Source organism: Ruditapes philippinarum, unplaced genomic scaffold (assembly GCF_026571515.1).
Source record: "Ruditapes philippinarum isolate M1 unplaced genomic scaffold, ASM2657151v2 ctg1852_1_1_1_1, whole genome shotgun sequence".
NCBI classification, from domain to species: Eukaryota; Metazoa; Mollusca; class Bivalvia; order Venerida; family Veneridae; genus Ruditapes; species Ruditapes philippinarum.
The window spans coordinates 38,663-55,880 of NW_026855584.1; the positions used below are offsets into that span (position 1 = coordinate 38,663).

Sequence of the window (17,218 nt, forward strand, 5' to 3'; positions counted from 1 at the left end):
ATAATAATATAATAATAATATAATATAATATAATAATAATAATAATAATAATAATAATAATAATTATTGTGATAATATTTAATTATAATAGAAATAATAATAATAATAATAAAAATAATAATAATAATAATAGACTAAAAGTACTTATTAAAAATGAATTTATAGATTAATTAATGAATGAGCCAAAAATAGTTTTCATCATAATAACAACGACAGTTTCAAAATAATAAGTACATAACTATTTAAAGGGAGACACAGGCAAAGTTTTCATTTCTTAGTTTTGAATTTTCATTCATTATTCTGTAAATGCCCTCAAAATGAATACCTTATACAGTCAAAGGAACAAAGCTTTTCTCCATATAAAGAATAAAATGGTGGTTTCCTAACTTGACCCGCTTGGGTCATGTTAGAGCGCTAGCATTTCACAATAGTTGTCAATGTGAACTCTGGAACGTTTTTTTTTAAAGAACGTGTCAAATGAATGACTTATGCTTGTTTCAATCATACAATATCCACAATATTTGTTATTGCAACTTCAAGGGTTTGTTCAAGTCACCTGACTTGATTAAAAACTATTGGGTGTTTCTATTGGCGTCTAAATTTTGTTCAACATATATAGATATATTTACGCTTCAAACCCAAAATATATAAAATTTAAACAGAAATTCAAGCTGAATCTTGAAGAGAAGTCATTTTAGCGTGATTTGATCATTTTGATATTTTTGTCATTATTTTGCCTGAATATCCCTTTAAATTTGGCTAGCGAAGAAAGCCATAGCCTCATACAAGATTTTTGAAACCTATCATCCTGCTACTCAATTATTTAATGGTTTTATGTCATAATATGATGCACAAAATTAAGATTTATCAATATTGTAAGTATTGCTCCGCGCCCACAGGCGCGGAGCTATTTGTGTTTACTATTTTTTTTGTCCATGGGCCCGGATTTGAAAGTAAATCCGCATTCAAGAACTCCTTTCGATTTCTATATTGGTTTCCCCTTCGGTGATTCGCAACATGTCAGATTAATAAATCAGAACAGGTAAGCAGTTCTGCTGTACATGAATTCGAAAGCTATAAATAGCTCTAAATGTTCTGATTTTTGACACTTAGGTTATACATTTGTTATTTCCCTTTTTTAGTAGTACATGAAATTATAATTTGTTACATTTTGAATTAATTTACACACAGCATATCAAGTATACTATTAATGATTGAATTTGTCAATATAAAGAAGATTTCATGAATAAAACTTTAATAATTTTGCTTTTGATAATTATTCTTAATTTATATTTATGAAATTAAATGTTTGATAATAACATGTTGATATATTGGTTGTTTTGAAATAATTAAACTTTAGTATATAAAGTTACATTTCATTGGCGTCAGTGATACTTCTCACTTCCCCTCGGAGCGTGCACGTCGCTGAGAAGGAACAGGGCATCGGCAGATGATGGAAGATTCGAGTTATAATCGTTTAAGGAGTTAGCTGCCGGTGTCCTGACTAATGCCGAGGGGAGTGGCCCTACAAAGTAGGCTGAGACGACGAGGATGGTGTACTAGGGTGCGTGAGCCCCTCGTACAGATTGGCGGCTTGTAAGGCAGGCTTATAGCTGGCACCAACAGCCCTTTTCAGGGCTAAAAACACTTCCTATTGTCACAGGTTACTGTACATTTAGGTTCTCATTGACCGCCGTACAGTGACCTACTTTTTGGCTCAAAATTCATATCTTTGGCTAATACTCCGTGGAAATTGCATGGAGGTAAATTATCACCATTTTGTGCTTCAAAATTAACTCTTTAAGGACATGACTGGTGACATGTCCGGGGTCCGTACTCGACAGCGAAAGCTGCATTTTGTGCCCGAGAGGGCGGATGGACCCTCATTAAGCTTTAACTACATACATACATGCGTCAGTGATACAGCACACCACTTAGTGCTTCAAAGTAATCTCATGAGCCCGCTAATCCAATGGTACGAGACCCGTGTCCGTGATCCGTGTCCGGTGCATGTCCATGAATATTATTCCGTGTGTACGTTATATACTTATAGTATAGCGAACAGAGGATGATTATTTGTACAAATGATATAGTTTCATTCAAATACCAAAACCAGTTGTAACATCAAAGAATTAGGTTTGAGAAAAAGGAAAAAGATTGAATACCAGTTAGGTTTTTGAATAACATCTCTTTAGCAACCGAAGACCAGATGTTGTTATTTTAATCTGTCATTGGTGCATCATAAACTTATGGGTTCTCCAACACTATTTTGGTGAGCTTTTTAGTATTTTCTTTCGAAATCGATAAAGTATTTACTTTCGTTCGAGGCATATTGTCCTGACGCGACCTGTCCGTGACTGTCCGCGTCCGTAAAAAAATAGCTCATCCTGCGAAGGGTATGCCACAGCGAAACCTGTATTTTGTGGCCTTACGAGCGGATGGACCCTCATTAAGCATAGGCTATAGATAGATAGCATCATTGATTTGATCTGCATTTTGAACATGAAATGTAATGTTTTTTATGAATGGTTTTAAAGCAATTCAACAATAAAGTATATTGATCTCTAAATAAATCAATTAACAAAAGATTTTTTATATATATATATATCACCAATGTCAAATAGCTTCTATATCTTTGACTCGCACGAACATGATGTTAGCCTGCCTAAAATTCAGGTAACAGTCTTCTATTATATTAATAAATACTTATCACCATGTAACGCGTGTATAACAAACAAAAAAATCCTGAATTTGCTCTTTTTGAAATTCATCCCATTTTTTTTCATTCCAGAGTGTGTTCTACTTTCAGTATTGAAAGAAACCATTTTTTTCTAATTTGACAAGAAAAAAGTGCATGTTATATTAGTATATTATAATATTAGTCCCTTTTGTTACTATTTTTATTTTTGAAATTCATCCCATTTTTTTTCATTCCAGAGTGTGTTCTACTTTCAGTATTGAAAGAAACCATTTTTTTCTAATAAGACAAGAAAAAAGTGCATGTTATATTAGTATATTATAATATTAGTCCCTTTTGTTACTATTTTAATTTTTGTTACAATTATAATAATAAAAAAACAGACTTTGATATTTTTTATCATCTTATGTTACTGACTACAGTAGTGACACAAACAGAACATAGTACAGTCATGTCACATAACATTTACAAGTCTTGTTTGTATTCAATGGAATTACTTTCCTTACCAGGTAGGCATCAGTGAAAGCATTTTTCTTATATTAAATATCTTTCCCCTCTTTTAAATTATGGACAGTGCATAAGATAAGTATAATTATGCAAAAAATGGTTTACAAAACATTCGGAAAAAATCTACAATAGTACTCAATCTGAATATAACATGACCTGTGCATAGGAATAATTTGGTATATATTTGTAATGAGCACATTTTTTGCGCGGAGCTTCTCAATTGCTGCATTGCAGCAACATTTGTACTTGTTTGTAAAGATATTACCAAATTTACATTTCATGTAAAAGAAAGGGAGGTACTTAGATTTTTTTTCGATGAAATTTAAGCCAAATGTTTCAATTAGAAATAATTGCATTATAATGCGAATAAACATTTGCAGTACATATTTAACATATTCTTGGATGTTTAGAAATTGTTTAAGAATAATAATTTCATACATGTATAAAATTTCCCTGAAAGACCCTGTAACTCAATTTTTTATAGTATGATGGTTTCAAATGAAGATAGTTCCAAAAAAGCATTTCTTGTAAAGATATTACCGAATTTACATTTCATGTAAATAAAGTGAGGTTATTAGAAATATTTTTTTCTCTCGATAAAGTCTTAATATTTTAATAATTGCTTATAATGCGAACAAACATTTGCAGTACATATTTAACATATTCTTGGATGTTTGGAAATTGTTTTAGAAGAATAATTACATATATATGTAAAATTTCACTTAAATGTTGTTACATCCTTAATTACAACATACAGGGCCTTTAAGTGTTGTTACATCCTTAATTACATCATACAGGGCCTTAAAGTGTTGTTACATCCTTAATTACAACATACAGGGCCTTTAATGATGCGCACATTAAGTTTTTAAAATTGAATACATCCTCTATGATCCCTAATGAACAGACTCAATCAATGTTGTCATTGATTCCGGAAGAGTTCTTTTGGTTCTCGCTACAGTCATCATAACCAACGTCATCATCAAAGCTACCAGCACCACTACCATAATCACCATAATCATTACAACAAGCCATGTTACCATCACCATCATTATTATCATCACCAACACTTTCTTTAACGTCACTATCATTATTAAAACGACATCAACCACCACCATCATCATCATCATCATTATCACAACAATCAACATCGTCACGATAGCTTTTAACGACTATCATCACCAACCCCGCCATTATAATCATCATCATCATAATCGCGATCTTCAACATCATCATTGTCATCACCAATATCATCATCATCATCACTATTGTCACGATAGCTTTAAACGACCATCATCACCAACACCGTCACTGTAATTATCATCATCATCATCATAATCGCGAGAAGTATATCAATATTTTATTTATTTGTTACAGGTCTTAAGCCAGACACCCTTTACCTCTGGAGTGTCAAAATCCAACGGTCACTTTCACCGATGAAGAAAAGACACAAGAAAGATAAAAAAATAATATGGTTTTAATGACAAAGAACACAATGATGTTGTTGTTGATAATGATGGTTGTAATGAAAATGTTGTTGTTGATTTTTGTTGTTGTTGTTGATAATGATGGTCGTAATATAAAATGTTTTTGTTGTTGTTTTTGTTAATAATGATGGCCATAAGGTTAATGTTGTTGTTTTATTGTGGAATATGGTGACCGTAATAAAAATGTTGTGTTGTTTTTGCTGTTGATAAAGGTGGTGGTAATGAAACAGTTATTTTAGTTCCCCACAAGGGGTGGGTGGGGGGGGGGGCGTGACATTTAGAGTTGCCCTTGTCCGTCCGTCTATTCGTTCTCCTGTTGTGTCACGTGTAGCTCTTAAAGTGCTGCTTGAGCTAGAGTCAACAAAATTTACAGGAATATCAATAAGCATGTGAAGTTGTGCATCTGGGGTTTCGCATGAAGATTTAGTCAGTTTCGTCAGTAATTGCCCTTGACTCAGTAAAATTAAGCTATTTTCAATGTGTGTCGTATGTAGTTCAAAAAGTATTTAACCTAGTGTCATGTCACTTCACAGGAATGTTGATTAGCATATGTAGTTGTGCATCTGGGGGTTTGCTTTTGGATTAATTCAGTTTTATCAAAATTATTGCCCTTGACTTAATTTAAATTTGCATTTTCAACTTGTGTCGTGCGCAGCAATAAAGTATTGGATGAAGAGTCATGAGTTATTGCCCTTGACAATGTAAAATTTTAAATTTTCAACTTCTGTCGCACGTAACTCTAAAGATGTTTGACCTAGGGTCATGAAACTTTACAGAAATGTTGGTCAGCATTTGTAGTTGTGCACCTGGGGAGTTATTGTTCTTAAGTGAGTAAACATTTGCAATTTTCAACTTGTGTCGCACAAAGCTTCAAAAAGTAATTGACATAGAGTTTTAAAACTTTACATAAGTGTTGTTCAGCATGTGTAGTTGGGCATCTATTGGTTTTGCACCTTGGTTTTTGAATGTTGATAATTTCAGCATTGAAAGAGGTATTGGCGCTGATTTAGTATAAATTTGCAATTTTCAAATTGTGTGACACGTATCTCAAAAAGAAATTACGTTTACAGCACTGTTGGTCATCATGTGTAGTTGGGCAAAAATCAGTATGTCATCATTAGAAAAACTGGATGTTGGTTTTATGCCCCAACCACCTAGGGGTAGGGAGAGTCAAATAGAATTTCCCTTTGTCTGTCCCTATGCCATACTGTCCTGCTGTATGTCGTAAACAGTTGAGTGTGGGGGCACTTGTGTCCTACGGATGATAATGATGGCCGTAATGAAATTGTTGTTTTTTGTTGTTGATAAAGATGGTCGTAATGAAAATGTTGCTTCTTGTTGTTAATAATGATGGTCGTAATGAAAATGCTGTGTTTTTGTTTTTGATAATGATGGCCATTATGAAAAATTTCGTTGTTGTTGTTGATGTTGTTGTTATTATGACAATGATGGTCGTAATGAAAATGTGTTTTTTTGCTGTTGATAATGATGGCCGTAATCAAAATATTTTGTGCTGTTGTTGAGAATGATGGCTGTAATGAAAATGTTGTTGTTTTTGTGTCGCCTTGAAAAAGGCGACATATAGGGGTTACTTTTGTCGGCGGTGTCGGCTCGTTGTCGTCGTCGTTGTCGTTGTCGGCGTCGGCGTCCCCTAAAGCTTGTCCGGAGCATAAGTCAGTCATTATAAGTCGGATTAACTTCAAACTTTGGTATGCATGCTTCTTATATGACCCGAAGTGCAGTGCACAAGAACCGGTACTCTGCACTTCTTATTTTTTGAGTTATTGCCCTTTGTTTATTTTCATACTTTATTTTTGTCCAGGCCATTTCTCCTAAAGTATAAAAGCTATGGACTTTAAACTTGATATGATGATAGATCTCATTAAGAAGAAGTGCAGTGCACAAGAACTGGTACTCTGCATTTCTTATTTTTTGAGTTATTGCCCTTTGGTAATTTTCATACTTTATTTTTGTCCAGGCCATTTCTCCTAATGTATAAAAGCTATGGACATAAAACTTCATAGGATGATAGATCTCATTAAGAAGAAATGCAGTGTCTAAGAACTGGTACTCTGCATTTCTTATTTTTTGAGTTATTGCCCTTTGTTAATTTTCATACTTTATTTTTGTCCAGGCCATTTCTCCTAATGTATAAAAGCTATGGACTTGAAACTTCATAGGATGATAGATCTCATTAAGAAGAAATGCAGTACCTAAGAACTGGTACTCTGCATTTCTTATTTTTTGAGTTATTGCCCTTTGTTAATTTTCATACTTTATTTTTGTCCAGACCATTTCTCATAAATTATAAAAAGCTTTAGACTTAAAACTTAATAGGATGATAGATCTTATTGATAAGAAGTGCAGTGCACAGAAACTGTTGATCTGCATTTCTTATTTTTTGAGTTATTGCCCTTTGTTGATTTTCAAATTTTATTTTTGTCCTGGCCATTTCTCTTAAACTATATTGTTCACAAGGCGACACATCCGACTCGCGGAGTTCTAGTGTTGATCTTTTTCCTTCTTTCTCTATGTAAAATTTTCCCCTCTAAAAATAGGGGGGAATTCTCAAAAATATGAGTGAATCCCCCCATCTCCCTCCTAAAATAGACGCTGTATTTCTTTATTTTTACAGCTACATGTACATGTAATTTAAATTCAAATTTTATTTGTAAATACAAGGCCTTCGGCTCAAAATACAATATATACAATATAATATCATATGTTTAAGGTTGCATACATTTCATGTTTGATAATCGCATGTGGTACAAAAAATGCAACTTATTTTCGGATCTTATTCCATAATCATCAGAACACTGCTTTGAATTACAAAAATTTACATATTCAAATCTACCATTATACCAGCTCGGTAAAAATTGTTGTAGTTCATGCCTATATATTTGTAACATTCTAATGCATCCTTCTTTAAGTAACGATTACTGACACTTTATTTGGCATCAATGTTGTTTACCATTGATTAAAAAGGTATCAAAAGATAAAGTTTAAGTTAAGATGCTTTCCTAAACATGTATTAAATAAGTTCCTAGTCTGGTTGCAATTTCTAGGGTTCTCCTCAAAATACAACATGATTGTTTAAAAATTTGATGAAAATTTCTCAGAATTGTATCTTCAGTTCATATTTTGCCAAAATAACATGAACAATTAAATGTAAACTATGTCATGTTATTGTAAGTTAAGCTGAAGTTAAAAGTACTTATAGTCCACATAATTTAATTGATAATTGTGTCAAAATGTTAGGACAAAGTAAAAAAGACCTAACTCCTTCAGTATCATCCAGGGGTCGAAATTATTAAATAAATTCATCCAGTCTATAAAGGTTCTGACGGATAAAGAGAATAAACGTAAATTTTGTTTTTCCTTAAGTTTGATTTTTTTTTCATTCCTGCATAATTTTAAAGAATACATTTTTGTGTCGCCTCTACGGAGTAGTGGCGACATATAGGGATCACTTCTCCGTCGTCTGTCTGTCCGTCTGTCTGTCCGTCACAAACTTGTCCGAACTACTCCTCATAAACAACTGGTGCAATTTCATCCAAACTTTACAGGAATGATCAGTACCAAGTCTAGTTGTGCATATTCTCAGAATTTTCCGGTTCAATGATTTTTGTCAGAGTTATGGCCCTTTAATAATTTTTATTTTTAAAGTTTGTCCGGACTACTTCTCTTATACCACTAATGTAATTTCAATGAAACTTTACAGGATTAATCTGTAGCTCAAGTCCTTGCGCATATTGCACGGGTTTTTCGGTTGAATGATTTTTGGCCGAGTTATGGCCCTTTGATAAAAAAGGTGGTTTTTCTGTGTGTTGCCAGATACACAAAAGCTTGTCCGGACTACTTCTTATAAACTACTGGTGCAATTTCATCCAAATTTTACAGAAATGATCAGTACCAAGTCTAGTTGTGCATATTGTCAGAATTTTCCGGTTCAATGATTTTTGTCAGAATTATGGCCCTTTAATAATTTTTATTATTAAAGTTTGTCCGGACTACTTCTCTTATACCACTAATGCAATTTCAATGAAACTTTACAGGATTGATCCGTAGCTCAAGTCCTTGCGTATATTGCACAGGTTTTCCGGTTGAATGATTTTTTGCAGAGTTATGAACCTTTGATAAATAGGTGTTTTTTTTCTGTGTGTTGCCAGATACACAAAAGCTTGTCCGGACTACCCCTCATAAACTACTGGTGCAATTTCACCCAAACTTTACAGAAATGATCAGTACCAATTCTAGTTGTTCACTGTCCGTCTGTTTGTCCGTCTGTCACAAAACTTGTCCCAACATGAAATTGGCCATCATGAGGCGACGCATGTGATCACTGATCGCTCTTGTTTACTGTTGTTGTTGTTGTTGCTTATGATTGTGATGCTGGCTGTTCTGATAGTAGGTGTGAGGTTATTAAGCTGATTGACAGAAAGGGCTTGATGTTTTATATAAATCTTGACAAAACAAGGGAAAAAATACAAATGAAATTGTGTCTTTTTGTATATTTTGCGCGTACGCGGTTTGTGAGCTGAAGAAAGAATGATTTTGTCAATAAAGAAACTGTATTGTATTGTATTTGTACTGGTATTTGTATTGTTTTATATTGTAACACTTTTTCTGCTAGACATGCAGTTGCTTAAATTGGCGAAACGTTCCATAGACAAGAAGTTGAAATTGGTAGATTTTCAAAAAAGGAAGTTAATTTACATTACATTTTGTGAAGTTTATTAACATTACATATTGTGAAACCTATTCATATTACATATTGTGAAGACTACCGTGGCATATTAAAGGGGACATCAGAAATATTTTTTTTCTACCATGGACTCACGTACAAGCTATTACGTGCGCGCGCGATAGCTCTTACGTGCGCAAGTAATGATTGACCAAAATAGAGGCTATCGCGTAAGCACGTAGTAGCTATCGCGTGAGCACGTAGAAGTTATCGCATGCTCACGTTGATTTCCCCCTCTATGCCAACGTAGAAGATATTACTTGTCTTGGAGAGAAACATTATTATTTAATATGTCGAATACCTCCTAATACATAAAAAGGGGTGCACTTTCAAGTCCCTAAATTAGTATTGCTTTATAAACATCTAAAGTCTGTTTTCGTGTATGTATGTGCATGTATATATGTAAATTCTTCAAAGTGGCACGATGGCTCTTGCTAAATGAAGTTACAGTGACATTATGCTTATTGTTTTACTGTATAGATGATCTAAATTGTCTATATTTTTGAATAGATCGGTCGCTATAACGGTGACTGTCCAACAGTTGATATTGTAAACTGTTTGGAATATGAACCCGCCTTAAATATAAAAGGATTCGCCCACTCTTTGTATAAATTGAACGTCACAGGTAATTGGGTCACGTGAGTTATTTATCGGTCATAGGAAGTAAAGAATAAAATTGAAATGAAATATGGCAAAATGTCAACTTACTTTTACTAAGATGGATCAGTTTCTTTCAAATAGGACACTGGATGGACAAAGTGTCGCTTTAAAATAATTTTCAAGCTATAAATAGCACGGGGTAAAAAGTATATTATCCGCCGTATATGCTTGACAATTAGTAGATTATTTTTTAATTTTATGTTTTCAAAATGTTAATCTAAACATAAATTAATAGACGTTTAACGGAACTCGGAATATATTCTTCATTCCGGAGTAAACTTTAGCGGTATTGTGAACGTACGAAAGACCGATAGGGCCATTGCAACTTCATGATTTTCCGATTTCATCTTCATGAAATCACAATTTAAACTTCGTGAATTCCAGTTTTCAACATACAGAATTCATGAATTCACGATTTCAGCTTCAAGAATTCCTGATTTCAACTTAACGAATTCTCGAATCTAATAAACGAATTCACGATTTCAACTTGACGAATTCATTATTTCAAACTTCATGAATTCACGACTTCAACTTCACGACTTCAACGTCATGAATTCGCTTTTCAACTTCTTGAATTTACAATTTCTGCTTCATGATATCACGATTTCAACTTCATGATTTCAACTTCATGAATTCACGGTATCAACTTCACGAATTTTCGATTTCAACTTCATGAAGTTGAAATCGTTAATTCGTGAAATTCATGAAGGTGAAATCGTGAATTCATAAAGTTGAAATCGTGAATTCACGAAGTTGAAATCGTGAATTTATGAAGTTGAGTGTCCCCACCGGTCTTTCGTATGAATAAGTTCTATGTAACTTACATGTTAATACTATTGTGCGTGTCAGCATAAAAATGTGAATAAAAACCGAACATCATTTATACTTGTCTAGTGATGGATACACCGTGGTTGTTGGCAGTGACAGGAATATTTCGTTGTAGTTGAGATTCATTGAAATTTGAATTTATTTTGTTTGTATTTTATTTTTGTGTCTTGTAGCTTGCTGTTGTGTATATGTACGTTGAACTGACATAAAATATCAAGTAAGAAAACGGTTTTAAATATTTTGAATACACTGTTGAAATAGAAACTATGTCTTGTAAGCTAAACAAAAATGAAATTAAAAACATTCATTTGTAATATGACTAAAATTTTAAGTGGGAAAATTATGGAATAAATGTTGTAGATATATATATTGTATTCTTTGTATGTTATTCATTTGTCCTTATTATGACCTTTAAACTATTTAAGGTGATTTCATTCTCAGCTACATGAGCATTACAAAAGTCCTAACTCCTCTTTCCCCTTGTGGCTGTCGAGTTGCCTTTAAGAAAAATGCAGCCACCATTTATGTGTGATTGTAAGAGTCGACTAAATGGGTTCGAATTACTGGAGTCTATACATCACTAAGAATCAGCAGGTGAGGTGGTTTTGATCCTCTGGCGTTGCTTTAATTGATAGCACCCGAAGTTAGCCGAAATCATCTTTCCTGTGTTGGCGCAATATAACGTTGATTTTGTGCGCCGTAAAACCGAACTAACAAAAATACCCCGATCGCTTACAAAAATAGAGAAAAACGGAATCCCTAAAGAACGCCTAAAACGACAAAACTGAAAATGTTGCATTGAGCCTGATTATGGACGGTACTGTCAAGTATAATTTTACCGTCCACGCCCCTAGCACCGCCTTAAGCAAATTTCAACATTTTAACATGGAAATGGTAAAATTTTGAATTTAGAAACATCCGCAGATCTGTTCATACGACGGTTATAATGGAACCTTTAATGTGACACGCTAGTATGGTCCCCAATTAATAAAATGCGTGTGCCCTAAACGAGAAAACAACAGGCGGAACTAAATAAAATGGAAATTCTAAAGGAGATCTGAGGTTATGAAGCCTGCATATCACAGATAAGACGTCAAAAGAAAACTTTAAGAAGCAAGCAACATATACAAGGGTGATTTACAGTACTCAAGTAGTAATACTTGAACCACCCAAGCTAAAATAGGCCAAATAGAAGAATATAACAAGAGGGCCGTGATGGCCTGAGTCGCTCACCAGAAACAACTGCTTTTCAGAGTTAGAAATTATCCATTGTCAATATTTTCTGATATTTAATTTGAGCATAGAATATGTTTAAACAATAATTTGAAGAAATGCCATGACCTGGGGCATTTAAGCTTTAGCTTAAACGGCGCCAATCCAATTAATATGAGCAAGCTTGATAAAAGACTATCCAAGAATGCTACAAAGTTTGGTGATCATCTATCAATTATTTTAGTAGGAAATGTTCAAAAGTTTTTCTATTTTTGGCTTCAGTGGCCCCTAAAAGGGGCAAATCAAATAAATATGAGCAAAATTGATGAAAGCGTACCTATAATGCTACAGATAAATTTGGTATTCATCCATCAATTAGTTCTCTAGATATAGATGTTTAAAGGTATTTCTATTTTTAGCTTTAGCGGCCGCTAAAACGGGCCAATCCAATTAATATGAGCAAATTTGATAAAAGACTACCCAAGAATGCTACAGACAAATTTGGTGATCATCCATCAATAAGTTCTGTAGAAATAGAGGTTTAAATGTATTTCTATTTTTAGCTTTAGCTGCCCCTAAAAGGGGCCAATCACATTAATATGAGCAAACGTGATATCAGACTACACAAGAATGCTACAGACAAAGTTTGGTGATCATCCATCACTTAGTTCTGTAGTTGAAGACATTTAAAGGTTTTTCTATTTTTAGCCCTAGAGACCCCTAAAAGGGGCCAATCAAATTAATAATTATGAACAAATTTGATAAAAGACTACCAAAGAATGCTACGAACAAAGTTTGGTGATCATCAATCAATTAGTTCTCTAGATGTAGATGTTTAAAGGTATTTCTATTTTTAGCTTTAGCGGTCCCTAAAAGGGGCCCATTAAATTAATATGAGCAAACTTGATAAAAGACTACCCAAGAATGCTACAGACAAAGTTTAGTGATCATCCATCCAGAAGAAATGTCTAAAGGTATTACTATTTTTAGCCCTAGAGACCCCTCAAAGGGGCCAATCACATGAATATGAGCAATTTTGATAAAAAAAACTACCCCCCCCCCCCCCCAAGAATGCTACAGACAAAGTTTGGTGATTATCCATCGATTAGTTCTGTAGTAGAAGATGTTTAAAGGTTTTTCTATTTTTAGCTGTGTTGACCCCTAAAAGGGGCCAATTGAAATGACATGAGCAAATTCAAGTGTGACTGTCACAAGGATACTACAGACCAAATTTGAAGTAAATCTACCCAGCGGTTTCAGAGAAGAAGACGATTGTTGACGCATGACGACGGACGACGGACGCCGGAGTATCCCCCTTTGATACTAATAGTTCACCCTGAGCCTTCGGCTCTGGTGAGCTAAAAAAACCAGATCACATGCATACACAACAATATTGTCTTGTTGAACGATCCTCAAGGATCGAAAAAATAACATCATTGATTATATATACGGGACCGCCTCCGTGGTCGAGGGGTTAGAGTCGATGACTTCTAATCCAGTTACCTCTCTGGCGTGGGTTCGATCCCCGGGAGATGCTTTGGTAGTTTAGCACGGAGGAAGGTAGTCTAGTGAAACTCTCCAGGAAGGATGGTTAGGAATCTACCCGCCTATATGACTGAAATACTGTTGGGAAAAGGCGTACAAATAAAACAAACAAAGTACGGGGCGACTTTTTACAGCCTTCACACGGCACACAAAACACTGATGTGGCAATAAAATACATGTAGAGTAAAACAGAATCCCTAAAGAACGCCCAAAACGACAAAACTGAAAATGTTGCGGGCTCGGTTTGATTTAGTCTGTTCTCATGGACCGTACTGTCAAGTGCAAGTTACTGTTACTGCGCCCCCTAGCACACGGTTTACAAAACGTTTTTGACAACACAACGTTACGAATGTGTGGATGATAGACTAAAAGGAACACTGGCTTATGGAATATGTAACACAATCAGTATATATAACATTTTGACAACCATCCGGAATTCTTATTTACGTTATTTTTCAGAAAGAACTTTCAAGACAAGTTACTTGTAACAAATATTGGGAATGAGAAATACAATGTATGATATTTCAGTATCACTTTTGGTTCTAATTAATCCCCACTCTTAAATAATTCTTTACTATGTCAGTCTAGACTTGGCACACATGCATTTACATTCTAGAATAAATATATTTAAATAAACCGCTTCCATACACAATAAAATTAACTCAAAATGAAAGCGTCTAATTACTGGTTTCAGGAAGTTTCCTGGTTCCAGGCTAAATCTTTATCTTGATCAGTAATTGATTGACCATGAACAATAGTAGTAATAAAAAGTTAGTACTAAGCATCATATTTCAACAGCAGATTTTGTACACACATTTAACACCAGCATTATAAACGCTTTTTAAAAGGCACCTTAGAAACGAGTATTTTTTTATTTTCAGAAGTACAAACATAGAGCATATCAGACGATTGTTTCACGGGGACATTAAATGTGAAAATTGTGTCATACAACTAGCAAAATCTAAACAAAGTAGTATTTTGACTTCAATACAAAATTCTATATCACTATAACAAAAAATTCCTAAACGCAACATTGGTAAAATGTGGTTCAGGTATTTGGCCAATGAGTAAGTTTTTAGAAACTATAGAAGTACATAAAAATCAAAAGCTTTTGTGAAATAAAAATAAAATCTTTTCTGAGGTCTAATGAGCCTACTTTAATGCATTGTTCTTCTTTAGACCATGGTTTTCTAGGACTCGTTTTTCTAACCTCATACCTCATGTCTATTTCTACATTATGTCAATGAACGCAAATGACATTTCACAAACATCAGACATAAAAATGTAATTGAAAATATTTAACATTTCCGTTAATTGACTGGTTGATGGAATATATTTTATTGAAATAAAAAGTATTCAACATCTGCTCATCATAAATAAATCATGTTTTAATGTTGGAGAATATTAAAATAGTGCGAACGTATCCCATAAAGATCTCTATAGATATGAAATGAGAGAAAAAAGTTCGACATGTCGCCACGTTTTCAATTTTTAAATTATTTAAAATACAATTTGTCAGAACTGTTCTTTTCGGGATATTATCTAAAAATAAAGCCACTACTTTGATTTTATTTGAAAACTACGAGCAATTTTAGAAAAGGTCCCAAGTTTATTTTGGTCTATGCTTAATATTCAGATAACATCTTGCCATATCTTAATTAAAAATGAATATTTAAAATAATTTTCAACAATTTGAAAATAAGTGTTTGCAAAAGCAAACTTAATGTTTATTTTAAAAGTATACCATTATATAGCTTTTAAATAATTAAAATAAATAAATATCTCGTTATTTTACATAAATGCAACGGTGCAATGCTGCGTCGGGCTGCGTTCATTTAATATCGCATTTCGTTATTGATATTTGTTTTCATATCTTATATTTCATAACGGCAATTATATACATATATATCAAAATAGAGAAAAAAGAACCCCTAAAGAAAGTCCAACACAACAAAATTGAAAATGTTGCAGGCTCGGTTTGATTGAGCCTGTTCATGGACGGTACTGGAAAGTGCAAGTTACCGGCCACGCCCCCTAGCACTGGCTTAAGCATACTTCAATATTTAAACACGAAAATGGTGAAATTTTGAAATTAAAAACATCCACAGATGTGTTCATACGGCGGTTATTATGGAACCTTCAATGTGACACAGTAGTGCCATTCCATGCAAAGCGGCGTATGGTCCCCAAGTTAATGAATGCTTTTGCCCTAAACGAAAAAACAATGGGCGTAACTAAATAAAATTGAATTTTGAAAGGGGATCTGAGGTTATGGAGCTTGCATATCACAGATAAGACTTCAAAAGACAAATTTAAAAAGCAGGCAACATATCCTAATTCAAGAAGGAATACTTGAACCACAATTTCTACTAATTGTTTTCCATTTCACGCTATGAGATAATAAAATGCACAGGTGTCATTCCATACATTATTTCACAGATTCATGTCATAACGAGCAAACGTAAAGCTGCTGCAATTTGATATAAAAATGAACAAAAACGGAATCCCAAAAGAACGCATAAAACGGCAAAATTGAACATGTTACAGGCTCGGTTTGATTGAGCCTGTTCTAGGACGGTACTGACCGCCCTAGCCCCTAGCATCGGCATTATCAGAACATTTTACATGAAATGGCATTTTTTTAAATTTAACATCCACAAATGTTTTCAGTTCAACTCGCAACAGGAGTGTCTTTATCAAAATATTATCGGCTTTTCCATTTTAATACAGTTTAAAACGGACTGTGAATCTGAAAAAAGCACAAGCCTTTTACAATAATGGTGAAAAATTTAAATATAGGCCCTGAATTTTAGTAGAATAAATAGGGATTAAAATGGTCTTGATCAGTAAGTGAAGAACTTTCATCAAATAAAGAATTTGTATCAATTGCTCAAAATATATTTTTCTCAAATATTTCATTTATTTTAAAAGAATGTACACCTATTATTAACTCCATTGTTGTGCCATTTTCCCGGTTTTTTTATTTACACATTTTAATATATATATATTTCAATTTCGCAGATAGGAAATATGTCAGTACTCAGTATTTAAACAGAACTCAGATGACACCTTTAGACCTCTGGAACCCAAAATGCGTTGTTATGAGTAGAGTAAAAGTGAGGACGCTACCAGAGTTGGGAAACATTTTGAGGAATCATTTTTGTGGAAACATTTGAGAAAACATGTTTGTGGAAACTAAGATAATCAGATAGTAAAATCTACGGTGATTGAACTTTGTTATTCAATTTTGTAAAAGTTCACTCACTTATGCTTAATTTAATTTAATTGAAAGCTGTTATATGTGAATATTTAATTAAAGAACTCATAAATATTTATTTAATACATCACGCCGTTTTATTTTAAAATTCTGACTGAATTTATTCGAAAGATATGATATCAGTATGATTAATTTCGTAATTTGATGATAGTATTCAAATATATCTGGCTTTCTATAACTATCCACAGACTCCAATTTCCTTTATTTTGCAAATAAAAAATCTTGTTGACGTTGACACCCATCCCCTGCAGCTAAGGTAACTA

The 17,218-nt window shown here is 33.6% G+C and overlaps 1 protein-coding gene across 2 annotated transcripts in view; it reads left to right on the top strand.

The window, feature by feature from the left end:
* Window positions 1–17,218, top strand: part of LOC132743807 (uncharacterized) — a 67,110-nt gene that overhangs the window by 13,800 nt on the left and 36,092 nt on the right. The gene's annotated exons all lie outside the window — the stretch shown is intronic.